The following is a 15,489-nucleotide window of genomic DNA, read 5'->3' on the forward strand; positions in this document are numbered from 1 at the left end:
GGAGCTCACTGTCCCAGCCCTCCTTCCATGCCGCCTTGCCCCACCTTGGCTACAGGTCTGAGGCTGCAGGTCTTCAGGCCGCAGGGTCTTGCCAGGTTTGGGTCCCTTTCACCCTGGGGACCCCTTCCCCACTTCCTTCTCCGCTCCTTTGGTCCTGAGCCCTCACCCTTGAACTGTTTTCTCATGATCGGTTTTGATGTTGTGAAATTGGATTAAGTAAATGGAATGAGATTCAGGAGGCCTGGTTTCTGAGTACAGCCTCTACCCGGGATCAATTTGAGAAGGTCGTTCTCCTCTCTGTACTTTAGCTTCCTCATTTGTAGCAGGGCACAAATAGACCAGATGACCCCCGAGATTCAGAAATAGCATAATTTAAGGGGAGGCAGACTGAAGTCATGAGCTGTAGCTCCCTTTGTCTCCTTGTATGGATGTCCTAAATTAAATGTTTGAGTGAATTCTCATACCTCACATATATGCTTCTTTTAGAGGCACATACATAAAGCATCTTAATAAAGATGCTTAGAAAAAACTTTCACAAAATTCATGTTTTGTGCTAGAATCTAGCTTTCCTTTCCTCTTCATGGTGGACCACTTTTATTGTGTTTGCTGCTGGGATCAGAAATGATAGGGCTGGCTACTCACCTGGGTGAGGGAGGGGCTTGAAGCCACCACTAAAAAGGTGCTGTTGCAAATACACCCCTGTCTAACAGGCACATGTTCCTGGGGCATTTCCTTAGCTCAGGAACTGCACATCCCTGTTCTGGCTTTGGTCACCATGTGCCTAGCTAGGTCTACCCCTTACTGCTCGTTTTCTCTGCTTTAGTCACACGGTCACCCTTCATCATTTTGAGAGTTACAAACCTTGACTGAGCAAATACTTTGTGCTCAGGCTTTCAGAAAACTCCATATGCATCTGGGTCTCTGCCACGTCCCCACATTTTCTAGACATAAAGAAACACATTTAAAGGAATGTCAGAATCCCACCCTGGCAGTGGTAGGCAGTTAAGTGCTGCAACCCAGTAAGAGCTAGGATAGAAATAGGAGGAAAGGGGCCATGGGAGCGGCTAACTAGCCCTGCCCAAGGAGGCTGGGAAGGCCTGCTGTAGAAGAGACATCTTGCAGGCCTGCTACTAGGATAGGAGTTTGCCTGATAGGGACAGTGGGGGAAGGGCACTGAGTGAGATCCAAAAAAACCCTCTTAAGAGGTTGGGATCTAGAGCACCTCAAGATTTCTTGCATTTTTATTTCAGCTTTCAGAAACAAGCTCATAGCCCTCGCTGTGAGGCAAGCAGAGGAGATCAATGGTGCTGTTCTCTCTCCTCTGCTTTCATGATCAGAGCATTCATTAAGGAGGTCCCTGGGATGCTCAAGCTCAGGGGCTCAGCTGGACTGTGTGACTCTGTTAAGGAGCCAGTACTCTAGATGTTGTAAACGGACTTGCTGCTGCTGCTGAGTTGCTTCAGTCGTGTCCAACTCTCTGTGACCCCGTAGACGGCAGCCCACCAGGCTCCTCCATCCCTGGGATTCTCCAGGCAAGAACACTGGAGTGGGTTGCCATTTCCTTCTCCAGTGCATGACAGTGAAAAGTGAAAGTGAAGATGCTCAGTTGTGTCCCACTCTTAGCGACCCCATGGACTGCAGCCTACCAGGCTCCTCCGCCCATGGGATTGTCCAGGCAAGAGTACTGGAGTGGGTTGCCACTGCCTTCTCCACACGGGCTTGAGTCTGTATTTACTAAATACACGCAGCAGCATGCTGGCACTGGAGGAGACAGTGGACACAGTCCCTGTCCCCGGGCACACATGGTCTAGAGGAGGAGGCAGGAGTGCCCACCGTGAGCCACAGTATCAGATGGAGCATGGGCCTCAGCCCGTGCTTCTGCCACCCAGAGTCTGGTGAGCACAGAGGGCGAGAAAACTTCTGGGGGTACTCCTGGAAGGTTCCCTGGAGGAGGTGTCCTTTGAGAATTCCAAAAAGGATAAATAAGGAAGGTGTTTCAGGAAAAAGAACCACTGAGGGAAAAGACTAAGAGTCATGAAGCTTCTGGGTTGGTCAGGGAACAGCGTGAGAGCTGGTAACTAGGTGTGGGAGTCGGCAAGGAAGTGTAAGAAGAGATAAAACTGCAAAGGGAGATGGTCAGATTGTCACCAGCCTCCCTGTCATAGTGAGAAACGTGGGCTTCCCTGTGCAGGAGGGAGCTGGAATGTTAGAGAACCGGATGTGTATTTTGGGAGGGTAACCCTGGCTGCAATGCAAGGGGACCCAAGGTTAGAAGAAGGACCAATTAGGAGGGCGTTTCATCTGATTTTGACGAAGGGGCCAGGCAGTGGGAGGCAGACTTGATAGAACTGATACAGTTTGCCTCTGGTTGGAGGGAAGGGAGAAACTGGGCTGGTATTTGGGGGCTGGGGTAAGTGGTCATTATATGAGCTAGGAAATCCTCAACTAGGGAGGAAGAGCAGGTTAGGAGCAGGAAGGTGGTATGGGCTTTCTGTTTTCTTAAGGATGTATTTTGATGGTCAGAAGCTTTTTATTTGAACAAAGTCCAGTTAACCAAATTCTTCTTTTATTGGAGTGTGTGTGTGTGTGTGTGTGTGATCTCTGAGTTCTCTGCGTGCCCTAAAGTCATGAAGAGACTCTCTCAGGAGGAGTAAATTTTATTTGTTTGGCTGTGTCAGATCTTAGTTGCGGCATGTGGGATCTTTCGTTGCGGCATCCTGGCTCAGTAGTTGTAGCGGGCAGGCCTAGTTGCCATGAGCCACAGGGATCAAACCCACGTCCCCTGCACTGGAAGGTGGATTCTTAACTGCTGGACCACCAGGAAGTCCCAGGAATGGACTTTTAAGTTAGGTTTTGGACAAGCTGCTTTTGAGAAGCCAGCAGGGTGGCTGACAATGGGGAGGGGTTTAGCAGGCACTCAGGAGTCATCCACTAGGAGGGTAAGTGCAGGTTGGTGAGCAGGGAGGGAGGAACCCTGCATTGGGAAGACCAGGGTAGCAAAGGTCAGCTCACCTACCTGGGGCTTCTGGAAGCAACCAGCTGGCAGGAGTTCCAGAACAACTGAAGGACCACTAAAGGCCCCCTTTTCACCTGTCTGTGGAGCCTTTTAAAAGAGTTGCCTTTTAAACAGTACCTAGATTCGCAAAAACAGGAGATTGCACTTTTTTATTCCTACTTTTGCTTAATTTGAGTTGAAAGTGAAAAATTAACAATATACTGCCCATTATTTCCTAACTAGAGTCATAGAGCATTTGTGAAGGGTTGTTATTAAAGGATGGCAAGTCAGAAAAACAGTAAAATTTGCTCACAGCGTGCAGTTGGCATGGGAGAGGGGGAGGACCCGGATGGCCACAGAGACTTGACAGGTTAGAACTGAGTGACTAATACACACACATTCTGGAGCTATGAGGCAGAGACTCTGGTGTGATTCCTGGGAAATCTGATTTTCTAGTCAGGTGCCTATGGTTCTGGGGCTTGTGCAAGTTTGAGAACCACACAGCTTCAGATGATCAGAAGTAAACCAAACCGGACAAAGAAGTGTAGTGAATAGTGTTACTTGCTCAGTCGCGTCCGACTCTTTGCGACCTCATGGACTGTAGCTTGCCAGGCTCCTCTGTGCATGGAATTCTCCAGGCAAGTATACTGGAGTGGGTTGCCACGTCCTTCTCCAGGGGATCTTCCCAAGCTGGGATCGAATCCAGGTCTCCTGCATTGCAGGCAGATTCTTTACCACTTGAGTAAACCTGGAAGCCACCTGACACAGAAGAGATTTCTCCAAAGATGCATTTATTGTGTCACCCACCACCCTGATAGTGAAGGACAGGGAAGCCTGGCATGTTGCAGTCCATAGAGTTGCCGAGTCGGGCACACCTTAGCAACTGAACAACCACCACCACCCTGTCACCCTCACGGGGTCTCCCTGCACATTCGCATTACCTGGGAGTTTGTTTTAACCACTGCTGTCTGGGCCCCCCATCCTGCATTCAGTACACTTGGAATTTAGTTCTGGGCCCAGACCCAGATCGCTCCTAAAGCTCTCCGGGTGATTCTCAGGGCTTGAAACTCAGACTGAACACTGAGCTGAGGAAGAAGTATGGGCTCTAAGGCCGGCACAGCTACAGAACTGTTTCCCAACAGAGGTGGGGGGCGAAAACCGGAAAGGACTTGGTGCAGGAATTCAAATGTTTCCTTTGGGATGGAGATGGTAGGCGTTCCTAGTGTTTTCAGCAATGGGTTTACCCCAAGGCTTGTCCGCTGGGCTCCTCCTGGGTCCTCTCTTTGGACCCTGAAACTTGAAAGGGTCTGCATGCCTGAATCTGAATGGTGGTCCCTGAGGTCCCTCCCTTTGACCCTTGGAGCCTGGGGTGGGGGAGGGGAGGAGAAAGCAACCCTGGCGGTTCAGGTTTACCTGATTGCTTTGGACCCACACTCCCCCAGATATAAAATTAACAAGTCTCCCCAGAGTCTAGTTTCTAAAGCAAAGTGACTGAACGTGGTCAAGCTAACTTGTCAAAAGGTTCTTTCCAAACCTCTTACACGATATGGCCTCCTGACTTCCTTTGACCTTACCTGTAATACTCAGTAGATATCTGTGGTCCCATCAGACTGATTAAGAAACTAAGACCCAAAGAAGCTAGGCACTTAGCGAAAGCTTTGTCATCAGCTGTGATCCTCTGTTCCCATCTTGCCCCTTCTGTTCTGTTTCCTGGCAAGGGGCAGATGAAACCTGGGCATCTGCAGCACCACTGCCCCTACCCTTGCTCCCTGCCCACAGCCTGCACTCGGCTCGCAGGCAGGGCCGTGCTCACCCCGCAGCTCCCGGTCAGGGGCTGGAAGTGATGGGGTGGGAGAGTCGGGTTTGGGGAGAAGCCTTCCTCTTAAGGAGCAGACCTGGAGCTGTCGGGAAAGAGGGGGCAGATGGGCGAGGGGAGGAAGGAGGCTGCAGTTGAGGCTTCTGGAGCTGCTGGCAGGTCTGGCGAGTTGAGACTTCCAAGCATGTAATGACTGGGAAGGGACGGGGGGAGCCAGCAAAGAAGGGATGGGAGAACCAGGGACAGAGACAGAAGAGATGGAGACGTGAAGGGTCAGCAAGGAGGTGGCTCCCAGACCCTGCATTTTACTCTGGATCCGAATGTTTGTTAGCAGTGGAACGTAGAACAGGCAGGAGGCCCTCGGCGGCTCACCTCCCTAACAGGTGTGCCTACAGCTGTGCTTGTGCATCTCGCTGGGAAGCTAACGCAATTGCCGATGCCCCCAAAGATCTGCCCATCTGAGAAACCTGGGAGGCTGGGCCCTGTCCTGGTTTACCGTCTCTCATCCTCCCTCAAAGTCTTCCTGCCTTGACTGATCCCAGCCGCCTCAGATTTCCTTTAGCACATGGAGAAAGTATCTCTACCACATAATTTACCATCTAATTGCATGCTGTCTTGAATGAGGGCTGTGGCTTCATGTGCGGTGGGTCCTGGGCACACAATTAGGCTGTGAGGAGTAACAGGAGGGAGGCCAGCTCCTGCACTGGCTCCGCCCCCTCCCTCCCCCCAAGCCAACCCCACCCCCCCACCCCCCAGCCCCAGCTGGTGTGGGTGCTGCTGCTGGATCCTAGAGTTTTGGTGTGATTCAGGCAGGCTCAGAGGTTGGCCCCTGGATAAACCACAGCCTCATTACAGTTCTGAAAGCAGACTAGACCGGCAGGGGTGAGGGGTTGTGAGGGGGTGGGCTGCCCCTGCCCCATGGCCTTTGCCTAAAGATGAGCCTCTCTTGGGCCCAGGTTTGGGGATGGCACCAAGCCCAACCAGGCCAGCACACTGCAGTTTCCATGGTGACCCTTTTGGTTTCCTTCCGAAGGAGGATGGATTTCCTCTTTCAGTCCAGGTCGTCTGCCTGGGCCACCACCACTCTGAACAATGGGGACCAGACTGCCCAGCCCCGCTCCCCTCCACTTACTGCCACAGGGGACAGTTTGTGGAGATGCTCAGTTTTAAGTCACAGTCCAATATCAGATATCAGCATGTTCTGGTCTGAAGGGGGAGCAAGAGAGACAGGCCCAGGAGAGGGGGCGACTCCCCTCCTTCTACCTCCCTCTCCTCAGTTTTTGACCCTTTGGGTGGGCTCGGTCCCCTGAAGGCCTCAGTTTCCTCATTTGTAACTGCCAGGGCCGTCAGTGATCTCCACACCTGACTGGAAGCAGAATCACTTAGGGGGAGGGGGTTTTAATAGATTCCTGGGCTCTACCCCAAGCCAGCTCATTGCCATAGATAGGCCTAGGAATCTGTATTTTTAAAAACCTCGTTGGGTGATCCTGATACAAACAAAGTTTGAGATTCTCCTGTCAAGGTGACCTGTGAGGCCCCCACAGGAAGGAAAGGAAGCTCTGCCTTGTGCTGAGGACTGACTGGCCTTTCTGGGGTCCCTGGAGCTTCCGAAGAGCCCATCGTAGGTCACTCTTGTCAGGAAGCCGGTGTTTCCTAGTCACATTGGCTAAGCCAAGACCAGGCCCCCACCTTTTCCCCACAGGAGAAGCCAGGAGAGAGAGGATTGGGGGGTGGGGGGGAGGTTGCCATAACAACCAGCTCCAGGCAGAGGCCTCCCTTCCAGGGGCTGGTACTTCACCCCAGCAATGGTGGTTTCCATGGAGATGGGTTACTGAGGGACAGGGGGAACATTTGCCCCACTTAGTATATTAGTCAGGAGCTGCCAGAAGGCAGAACCATCTCTAGGTGGGAGCCTTGGACCCCTGTCAACTTTGAGTCGTCCCCCGCCCCCCGCCCCACTGTGGCCTCTGCTCTCTGGGTGCAGGTCTGACGCTTTCTCCCCGCTTGGTTGCTCTCTCTGTGACTGGTCTCCCTAGCAACAAGTCCTGCTAACTCCTTGCTGTTGGCTCTGTGGCTATTTTTAGCTTCCCTGCCAGCAGCCCAGTCCTGGTCATTTGCTTGCAACCTCCATGTGGATGGCAGGGGAGCAGGAAAACAAAGATTCCCGGCCTCTTTTGGGACTGTGGACCCAGACCTCTTAAGCACCTATCGTAACTTTGCTGTGGAAAGTATTTGCCCCCATCTAGGAACTTGGTCAGTAGACCCTGGATGAGGCTCTGGAGACAGTGTTGGATTCCGTTCAGCAAACACTGCTTTAATCCTCTACAGTGTGCAAGAGGCTCTGGTCCACACTGCTTCCACGTGAACCTGAGAGCCAGGCCCTGCCCTCTAGGGACTTTTAATCTTGTGGAGAGGAAAGAGGAGTACACCTTAGTCTAAGCAAAGATCGGCAGGTGCTAGGAGAGGATTACAAAGTGCTCTGGGAGTATGGGGGAGGAGGTGGGACAAGGTAACTTTTGGGTGGGGGACGATAAGGGTGAGGGGCCAGAGCAGCACTGTCCAGGAGAATGTTCTGCAATGACAGAAATGTTCTAAAATCTGTGCCCTCCGCTACAGTAGCACCCCTCAGCCACATGGGCTCTTGAACACTTGGGTTGTGGCTAGTGCAACTGAGGAACTGAATTTTCATTTTTATCTAATTTCAATGAATTTAAATGGCTTCGTGCAGCCAGTGGCGCTCTCACTGGCCAATTCAGGTCTAGAGAAACCTTCATGGTGGAGGTAGCTGGTGAACTGGGCTGAGAAGGAAAGGTAGGCTTTTGACTGGTGGAAGGTGAAGTGGAGGAGCAAGGAACGGCATGAGCAAAGGCATGGAGGCAGGGAAAGGGCATATTTGGGAAATAGCAAGTGGGTGGGCCAAGTGTAGGCTGTGTGAGGTAAGGGCTGCAGATGGTGGGGGCCTTAAGTGCCATGCAAGGAGTGCAGGCTGTAATCAGCAGGTGGTCAGAGGTCTACTGTGTAGCATGGAGGCTTCTGAGCTATAGGTGGAAGGGCAGGATTGGAAGAGACATCCATCCTGACCTCGTGGTTCTTGTCTAGATAAGTTCTCATTCGTCATGGGGGCAGTGGGAATGTTCGTGTGTCAAGAAATACACAATGTCTCCCAATATGTGGCTTTGCAGATGGCTTCCCAGGGATCCTGGCTCCTCCACTTTTGAGTTCAGGGACTCAGGTGCTAAAATGTCCTGTTCAGTGGACGCCACATAACCTCCCCACCTCCCACCAGCACTGGATTTTATGACAAAGCATGCCTCAGAACGCTGAACTTCAAGTTAAAATCAGTCAGGCATTCCCACTTGCGCCCGTGGGAGCTGCTGCTCCTGGGTGGAGGATCACGACTTAGCATCTCATCTCCGCTCCACAAGCTGGAAAGTCAGCTTCACAGCGCTCCCTACACTCCTGCTCCCAAAGACAGGGGTGAGGCCCACACCCGGATGTTCAGCTTACAGATTTATAATAGGACTTGTCCTTCCAACACAGATCCATCCAAGTGCTTGTCCCCATTTTATCTGGCAACTTACTGGTATCAGAGTCACTGGAAAATGTAATTAAAGTTAGAAGTTTGCTTGATGAACACAGGATCAGTGCTGAGTCAGGTGTCCTTAAGAGGTATTTTCATCAGGCCTGTTGGATCTGCCTGCCAAACAGGAAATATGCCCTCTCTTTCAGGTTGTCCTCTCTTTTGGACCATGCTGGATACTTCCTCTCCAACGCTTCTTTTAGGCTCTTGACATCCACCAGATGATCTTTTCATCCAGGGGTTCCTCCTTTCAACATACTTTTAGAATACGTCCAAGAACCTGGCTCATTTTACATGGCTCTGCTATTTTAGACTGACTATCTTTATCTTAATCAAAAGACCTATCCCAATAACCACCCTGGGAGGGTTACTTTGGAAGGTCAAGAACATATATGACCTGAGGATCCTAGAAGGCTGACCTGGTTTTTTCCTGACCTTTGGCTAAAGTCACTTCTTAGCCTAATCTTGGGATCTCTTCTGCTTTGAGGTCTCTGTGCCCACCAAGTACAAGTTAGACACAGATTTCAGTCTGAGTGACTCACTGTATAGAAAAGGGGAACCTTTCCCATCGGAATAGCTACAGGAGAGGGGTGGTGCTGTAAGTAAGAAGAGGACACCTTTGAGTTGAGCTTCGTTTTGCTTAAGTTGGGAGCTATGTGGAAGAGGCCAGATTTGGGCTTAATTTTACTAAGCCCAATTTTTTATTGAGGTATAGTTGATTTACAATATTATGTTTCGGGGTACAACATAGCGATTCACAATTTTTAAAGATTATACTCCATTTATAGTTATTATGGGGTTCCCTGGTAACTCAGCTGTTAAAGAATCCGCCTGCAATGCAGGAGACCCCGGTTCGATTCCTGGGTCGGGAAGATCCCCTGGAGAAGGGATGGGTTACCCACTCTAGTATTCTTGGGCTTCCCTTGTGGCTCAGCTGGTAAAGAATCGGTCTGCAATGCAGGAGACCTGATTTAATCACTGGGTTGGGGAGATTCCCCTGGACGAAGGGAATGGCTACCCACTCCAGTATTCTTGCCTGGAGAATTCCATGGACAGAGGAACCTGGCGGGCTGTAGTTCATGGGGTCGCAGAGTTGCGCATGACTGAGTGACTCACACACACACAGTTATTATAAAATAGTAACTATATTCCTCGTGCTATGTATCCTTATAGTTTATGTTAAATAGTTTCTACCTCTTAATTCCCTAGTCTTTCTTGCCCCTCCCCCCCCCCCAATTTGAGCTTAATTTTAGAGAATGAGAATAAGGAAGTTTGGCAGGTGGAGGGAGAAGCCACTTTTTGAGTGGGCCAAGGGAAAGCGAAACTGATGGTGCTGATCTGTTCTGACACTTTTGAGTCCTGGCTGCATAAACAGGTGTCATTACTTACTGAAGACCAAGACCACGGAGTGTAGAGTCTAAATGTTTAGCCACGTAACAATGGAAAAAGAGATGTCATAGGTGAGATAGTGTTTTTAAAGAGCTGGCCAAGCCAGATCAGAAACTTCATTTTGAGAGGATGCCTGGGGTGAGGTCTAAAGTGGCCTGTTAACAGGGACTGGATGCCGGGGAGGCATGAGTGAGAGAAGCCAAGCAAGTCCTATTACATTCCTCAAAGGGTGAGAGCAGGCAAGAGGTATAAACTCATGGAAACTGTACCAGGCAGGTACCTTGATTGGCTTGAAAGACGCTAAGGGCAGACTAGGGCCTTTGTTTTGTGGAAGGGCTCCTCTTTGCTGTAGAGGTTCTGGGTCTCAGGGCTGGGAGGACGTTTGTACTCCGTGGGTGTTCTGTGGAGAAGGCTCTCTGATGTGGGGTCCTCTTCCCTCTTCAGAGCCTCCTTGTTCTCTGATGGCCCCCAGGAGGGTGCTGAACCCGGGCAAGGATGGTGGGTTCTCCTTACAGCACATCTTTTGACCTCATTATACCAGCACCTGTTCCAGCTGGTTTGTTCCCTCTGTGGCTGAAAGCCAGGCACCTGGGGGCATTATCTCCTTGAGATGCTGGTATCCCCGGCCTGGGAGGGCAGACGTTATCACTCCTGTTTTGCAAGTGAAAAAAGCCTTCTTGGAGTTAAGGGGCTTGTTCAAGGTCACAGGGACAGAACCAGAACTCCAGTCCAGATCTATCAGCAGTGCAGCCGGCCATACAGCCATTTCCTGCTGGGACACTTACCCTCAGTTCCCCTGCTCTGCCTTTTAGTTCATCTTGCAAACTGAAACCACGCTAATCTTTACAAAATACCCATTCACCTCGTCATGTCAGAAAACCTGCGGTCATTCTTCAGTGCAATAGGATATATCCACTGACATCTCTTCTCTGCACTTTCACTTTAGTTGTATTTGAAGGGATGGGAGGTGGAGGTGGCAAGGGTTTTCCTCCCTTTCCAGCCTAACATCTCTTTCTTCCTACCTGGCCAGTCTCATTCCAGATCTGATTCATCCTACAGGTTCAGTCTCTGCTCCACATTGATCTCATTAACCTCATTTATCACTCATACTACTTGTTTTTGGTTGGCTTCCAAGCCATCCTGGCCCACTGGACTTGGTATTGGTGGTATAGTTCTATTTAGAGATGCTTTTCAATGACCTTTTCCAATCACCCCAAGTCTAGTTGAATTTGTTAGCTCCTTGAAGGCAGGGCCAACAGAGTCTGCTTCTGGGTTGCTTGGGGGGGGGGCGGGGTGTGGAGAGAGAGAGAGTGAGTGAGTGTGTGTGTGTGTGTGTGTATATATATATGTATATATTCTCCCTGGGGGGAGGGGCCTCTGCTCAGGAGGAGGGAGCATGAAATGGTTGAAGGTGTAACTGGAGGCTCCACCTGGAGGCTCCAGAGGAGGAATGGAGTCTTGAGCTGCAGATGTTAGTGCTGGGAATAAAGGTGTTGCTATACTTTTGAACTCCTTCTCCCCACCCCACCCCCAACCCTGCACCTTGCAAACAGGAAAAATGAGACATCTCGAAGGCAGACCCAGAATGACCCAGGGGACCCAAGGACTTGGCCAGGAAGTGATTTTCTAAGCCTGAACTCCTCACACCACGCTAAGGCACAGCTCTATCCACTGGCAGTGTGAAGAGGAGACCCCCCCCCCTTCTCGCCGCCCCCCCCAACCCCAGTTCTCGTTCTGGAGCGCTCCCGGTTTTGTGTGGGCGCTTTCTGTCCCTCTGTGTGCTTTGAATTTTCCTACAGCTTCCTGGGCCTCTCCGCTCGTTTGTAAGCTTTTCCTTTTTCTTTTTGGTTGCGCTGCGGAGAGACTCACTTTTAACAACTTTCTCCAGGCTGTCCCAGACGGTCCGAAAGCTCCAGTCTCCTTTCGTCTGCGCTCCCAGTTGTCGGGGCGCTCGCAGCTTACCTCCGCAGCTGGAGCGCAGCCCCTTCCCTCCCGACCCCCGTTCTTCCCTCCCCGCGCTGTCCGCGGGTTCCCGGCCTCGCCCCCAGCTCCGCGCCCGGTTCGGGCCGAGTCGGGGCGGGGGGGCGGGGGCAGGGAAGGCCGCGCGGTGGGATGGTGCGGACACCGCCTCCAGCCTGGCCTGGGCGGGGCCCCAGGAATGGGCGGAGGCCCAGCCGCGCCCCCAGGCCCCTGCGCCGGCCCGCGCCCCTCGGACCGGAGGAGAGGGGCTGGCCCATTGCCAGCGTCTGAGAGCCGGCCCCCTCCCCCGGCCCGCTCGCAGCCAACCAGGCACTCCAGCGGGGCCCACGTGACCTGGAGTTCTAGACAAAGAAAATGTTCAATCCCTCCCCCCCACCTCCCCCCTCCCCCTCTCTCTGGCCCCCTCCGCCCCCCAGCCCCATCGCCCCCTTCCCCTCCCCCCAGACGGGCAGCTACTTACAGAGCTTCAGGGCCGGGGCTCACACCTGAGCTGGACCACCGAGGGGCTGCACCTGGCCTTATGGGTAGGTTCCTGGACGGAGCCCTGGGGAAACTGGGGGCGGGGAGGCGGCAGGGGCCGGTGGGAGGATCTCTGGGCCTGCAGCCCTCTGGGTTGAGAAGAGTCAAGTCTGCCTCCCCGGCCCGCGGGAGCTGGCTGCCCTGCCTGGCCTGAGTTCTGGAGATGCTGAGTTACTGCCGTCCCACCCACTCTCTGCTCAGGAACCCCAAGCCCCACTCCTCCCTGCTCTCAGGTGGGACCTGGCGGCTCCGGGGCCAGGAAGAGCAGCCCTGGCCTGAGCCTGGAGCAGTGGTCAGCAAAGGCTGGGGGGCAGACTCCGTCCCGTGGAGTTGGGCTGGAGGCAGCGGTTTTGCTGAGCTGGCTGGCAGATGGGTTGTTGGCGTTTCCTGGCTGACCTGTGTTCCTGGCTAGTGGACCACGCTGTCCTCAGGCCGTGCCAACCTTGTGGACTCCCAGGAGGGATGATCCCCTCTCCTGTGTGTTCCTGGGAGCCGCCGTCAGGCCACCAGAAAGAAGTGGTGTCGGAGTGGGAGGGAGCAGTGCGACCCTGACACGGGGCTGTGGGGTGGCCTTATGCCGGCCTGGGATGGCAGAGGCACCGGGAACAGCCCCGGGTCTGCTGCCCCAGCGGGCATCCACCTGGGCCCCTAGACCTCTGACCTTTGGCATGGGAAGCAGCCTGAGTCCGGAGGGAGGTGGAGGCGGGACAGCTGCCCGAAGACATGGGACTGGATGGGGAGGCCTTGCCTCCACCAGAGTGGAGTTGCCAGTGGCTCTCCAGGCCGAACAAACTCCAGGCCAAGTGGCCTCCCGGGCCGCCCGTAGTGGAGCTGCGGTGGTGTCTTCATCCTGCCCACTCTCTTGGCTACTCTGGCCTGGGACCTTCTGAACTGAGGTGGTGGGGAGGTGTGTAGGAGCTGTAAGCCCCAAAGCCCAAGCCCAGAGTTAATTAACCCTTATTTCTCCTATTGTCTGCCTGGGGAGGAGGGTTGGCACGAACGTGGAAGCCCAGCCCTCTCGCACTGCCCTAGGCAAGTCTATTCTAATGAGCCCCTCCCCCACCCAGCCACCCTCTCGCCCCTTCTTCCCCTTTCCTCTTGCCTCCTGCTGCTAACCCACCCCCCTCTTCTTCCTTCCCCCACTCCTGCTGGCCAGGTCCTGTTGGAGGCCCCTTCCTCCTCCAGTGCCTGCCAGACCATGCTGGATGCGTGTTCTCCTGCACCTACTGGGTTGGGGGCGCTTAACAGCCATCAGCAGCATCCTCTGACAAGCTGGGGGAAGTTGTGGGGGAAGAAGAATGTTCAGGCACTTGCTTTGGAGGGGGTGAAAAGAGAGACAAAGGGGCTGAGGGGGAGTCAGGAGGGTGGTGGCAGGCACGACTCCCTTCTAGACTAGGGGATGTGGAGGGGGGTGCCTGGCGTGCCCCCCCCCCCCCAGTGCTGCTGGCTGTAGATCCTCTTCCATCTGCACTCTTTGTTCTGGCTGAGGGGGCCGTCACCCCCTGGAAACTGGGGCTTTGGGTCATCCAAGGCAGCACCCTGGTCTAGATCAGCATCCATGCCTGAGGTTCACAGAGGCCTGCGCGGTGGAGGGAAGGGAGCAGAGACGGCGAGGCACACTTGTATCTGAGCACATCTGGTACTGGGATAGTGCTGCTGCAGCTGACAATGCTGGAGAAGAAGCCCTCTCCCCTCAGGAGTTGAGTGCACATCTAGACACACCTTCCTGTAGGGGAGGAGGAGGTAGATAATTGATTTAGGCTGGGGTGGGGCAGAGTCCCCAGGTGAGAGTGGGGCTGGGGAAGGAGGAGCGGTAACCCTGCATTCTCCCGCCCCCTGATCTCCAACAGCTCATTCTTCCAGCTGTTGGTGCTTTGGGAGCAAAGGATGCTTTATCCCACTGTAGAATTTGAGTTAGAGAAAGAACTAGGACTTCCACCCTCAGGTTTTAGGAATTGCTGTAAGAAGCAGGTTTGGTTTGTGGCTGGGAGGCAAAGACTTGCAGATAGAACAAAATAAAATGCATCTAAGAGACAGTAGACCCTTGAGCTGTTCTTAACTGGGGACCTGGGGGTCCATGGACAGGCTTCAGAGAGTCCTTAGAACTCCTGGTACATGCATAAATCATATTCTTAAACCAATCAGAAAAGGTTAACAGCAATCTGTCAGTTCAAACTCCTTTTTAAGGTGGAGCAACTTAAGGAACTGCTCCAAAGTCAGCTATTAATTAGTAGCAAGGCTAAGACAGGAATGTAAACTCTGTGACTTCCAACTTGGAGGTCTTGTTCTCCAGGTAATCTTGAGAATGGGTTTGTATTCACAGCTCTGAACTCTCAGGGAAAGTGTTATTTTGATGATGGGATTTTTTTCCCCCTTGAATCTGGTGTGGTGAAAATGGGGGCAGAGCCTTGAAGTTTGAAGGCCACGTGTCCTAGATTCGATAGTTGGGGTGAGGTTAGGTGGAATGCCCCTCAGCTAACTGTCAGGTATTTCATCCTCTGTAGGGTGATGGGAGGGCTTCCCTGGTGGCTCAGTTTTAAAGAACCCTCCTGCCAATGCAGGAGATGCAAGAGACGTGGGTTCGATCCCTGGGTTGGTAAGATCCCCCTGGAGAAGGAAATGGCACCCCCACTCCATCATTCTTGCCTGGGAAATCCCATGGAGAGACAGTTCTCGTGGGCTACAATCCATGAGGTCGCAAAGAGTCGGACACGACTTAGTGACTAAACAAGGGTGATGGGAATCCTGGAGCAGGTTTTGAGAAGGAATGGGCCTGCAGGTCACAGTCTGAAAGAAGAGCATGAAACAGTGAAAGGATGGAGGCTGTTCAGGTTGGGTGAATCCTTGGGTTTGTCAGTGGGATGGCAGAGAGGATGCCTGGCTGTACTGTGGACTCCCTAAATAACTGTTGAAAGAATGAATACATTGATGGATCTGAAAGGTGCACGTAGAAAGAAGGCATAGAATCTGATGACCAAGTATGTTAGATATAATCCTGAGAACTCCAGGATGGCATGTGAGCAGGAGAGCAGGCAAGCTCTTCTGGGTCTTGTGGTGGTGGTTGAGCAGATGGGAAAAGAACTGAGCACTGTGAACACAAAATAGTGATTTCATTGTTAGACATCACAGCAAAACTAGAATTGTGTGGAAGCCAAGACCAGGAATAGAAGGGGTCGACTACCCAGGAAAACTGTGGAGAAAAGAACAAGA

General features: G+C 52.8%; 1 protein-coding gene across 7 annotated transcripts in view; it reads left to right on the top strand.

The window, feature by feature from the left end:
- DNMT3A (DNA methyltransferase 3 alpha) overlaps window positions 1-15,489 on the top strand; it is a 105,166-nt gene that overhangs the window by 69,539 nt on the left and 20,138 nt on the right. The window lies entirely within an intron of this gene.

This window comes from Odocoileus virginianus, chromosome 2 (assembly GCF_023699985.2).
Source record: "Odocoileus virginianus isolate 20LAN1187 ecotype Illinois chromosome 2, Ovbor_1.2, whole genome shotgun sequence".
Classification (NCBI taxonomy): Eukaryota; Metazoa; Chordata; class Mammalia; order Artiodactyla; family Cervidae; genus Odocoileus; species Odocoileus virginianus.